The sequence below is a fragment of the Macrobrachium nipponense genome, chromosome 21, assembly GCF_015104395.2.
Source record: "Macrobrachium nipponense isolate FS-2020 chromosome 21, ASM1510439v2, whole genome shotgun sequence".
NCBI lineage: Eukaryota > Metazoa > Arthropoda > Malacostraca > Decapoda > Palaemonidae > Macrobrachium > Macrobrachium nipponense.
In genome coordinates this window covers 35,642,188-35,644,687 of record NC_087212.1, presented here as the reverse complement: position 1 = coordinate 35,644,687, position 2,500 = coordinate 35,642,188, and the positions used below count along the sequence as shown (strand labels likewise).

The 2,500-nt window shown below is 35.4% G+C and overlaps 1 protein-coding gene across 3 annotated transcripts in view; it reads right to left on the bottom strand.

Moving 5' to 3' along the window:
* Positions 1-2,500, bottom strand: part of LOC135197914 (transient receptor potential channel pyrexia-like) — a 37,906-nt gene that overhangs the window by 12,242 nt on the left and 23,164 nt on the right. The window lies entirely within an intron of this gene.

Genomic DNA, 2,500 nt, shown 5'->3' with positions numbered 1-2,500 from the left:
GCATAATGTTCATCTAAAGATCTTTTCCCATTTTATAGAATGTTTCAGCAGTTTTAGTGATAGAGTATATTGTTAACCAGCAAGGTTAGTGTTTGCAGGATTCAAGAAAATTAGCTTTGTGACTCCTAAAACACAACTTGCTAGTCAAGATATCTGCCAACAGAAATTCCAGGTCTACACTTCTTATACCACAGATCGTCTTTTCGTTTATAAAATTTAATAAAATCTTGGAAGGAACATTGTTCCATGTGAGATTCTGAGGTTAAAGAAATGGGTATTTCATCATCATTTAGGTTCTGTGTTGCCAACAGTGTTCCATTTGATGTATATGAATTGTTATTTCTTACGACAACTTTCAACAGAAGCCAACGCTCAACCAGCTCCTGTTACATCATCAGCTGTGCAAAAGTCTAGTGTATAAGAGTACTTTAAACGATTTGTGAACTAATGCTTTAACAGTGTTTTTTCTTTGTTATTGAAGCTTTTTCTTATTTTCAGTGACTAGTAGTGTCTTCAGTAAACAAATTAAGTTTTCATTTTATTCTTACTTAAAACATTATAATTTCTGCCTAACCATAGAAAGCGTAACACAAAACTGTGCATTTGCATGTTCATTTGTGAGATAAACTACACTCCAGTTTTCAAAAAGCCTCATTCTATCCCTACCAGATTGTTGATGGAGCTTCCCAAGCCAATTGTTTTAATCACAAGAACATAGCAGTTTCAAGTTAGTGGTACCTGATATTTTTAGCAAGTATACATATGGCAATAATTCTTTGTGTAGCAGTTAGTGACTCTTTATTGTTTCTATTTAATTTTTTTAGACTTATTGTCCATCTAAAACATATAAGTATTTGTGCTGGTATTGTCAGTTTTTGAGATGGGCTGTGAGGTTCAGCTACAAAAAAAAAAAAAAAAAAAAACTATTAGAAATGGAATTGTACTTGTTCCAAAAATTATGTGTCTCATCACAACCCCATCACCTATGCTTAATACAGTACTACATATTCATATTGTGAATGTTCCCACGTTCTCAATCTTTTGTAAGTAGTCGTTGAACTTGGTAACAACTAGAGGTTATGGGGGAATACCCTTTATCACCTGAGGTCACCAAGCACCATTTCTTGAGGTGTCACCTGGAGTAGTGATACAGTGGACCCCTGCCTATTCGCAGCTTCACCTATTCACAGATTTGTCTGTGGAATGTATATCCACATTATTTATGGAAAATTCGCCTATTCGCAGAATTTTTTATAGAGAAATATTCACTAATTACTGTATTTTCATATAATTCTCATGACAAAATACATTTGTTGTGATAAAACTGTAAAGATATGCAGGTACATATAAGCATTTTTAGAGGGTTTTTGTGGTGTTTGTACGGTCAGAATTGGCTATTATAAGCATTTTTAGAGGGGTGACAAATATTCTCAGATTTTAGGTATTTGCTGGGGGTTGTATGAATCCTGTTTTTTAATGTGTTGCTTTGTTTTATAGCAATACCACTATGCCAGTGGTGTCACTTTCCAGTGTTGTTGAACTTGATTACAAGCAGTCCCCAGGTTACGGCAGTGGTTCTGTTTGAGTGGCGTGTTGTAAGTTGGAAAACACTGTACGTTACTTGGAACATCAACGTTTACAGCACTTAAGGCGACGTAATCCTAGTTACGATGGTGTAACTTTAAGAGTTACAGCTCCATACCTTCTGAATATCAGCTGTAATCCAGAACTGATTTTTTTATGAATATATTTGAAAAAGTGAGGTAAGTACAGAATGCCATAAGTTGGAGCCGCCATAACCCGGGGACAACCTGTATTCTGCTTTCTTGTATAATTGCTGGTTTGTGCTTTTGTTTAGTTCCTCTAATGGAGAAAAAGCAATAATAAAGATATTGCGAGAGAGATGAGCATTTGTGTAGGCACTTTTGTCCCCTTTTGATCTTACCCATATAGGTATATTGTGTTACCTGTAGGGGCAAAGCATGTTCTTTCCCTGTAAGGAGTACATTGGTTGGTCTCCCAGTCAGTTGAAGAGATTTAGTAGGATGAAGAATAAGGGTAGGAAGTATTCAACAGCCCTCTCAGGAGGGAATAATCTCCTGAACTGTTCAAACACTTTTCTCCTCATTCCTGCAGTTTGTCTTCCCATGCCCCCATGCCTCCTTTGGGGTTGCCCATTTATGGCTGGAAGACCATACTCTTTTCAGCTCTGATTACTGTATACTTATTTCTGTGTATAAGACAACCTTTAAATCCTAAAATTAACCCCTAAAAACGGGTTTCGTCTAATACTACCATTCTAAAAATCAAACCTTAAATTCTTAAGTGATGTTTATCGGTAGGCTAGCCTCAGCCTCAATGTGATAACCTCTAATTTATATGAAAAGATTTACATTATGAATTAAACTCATAATAAAGGTAATAAAACCATTTCTACCTTATTTATTACATATCATTATAATAAATAGTCTATGCATCCGAGAAATAATTCCGCATCAGT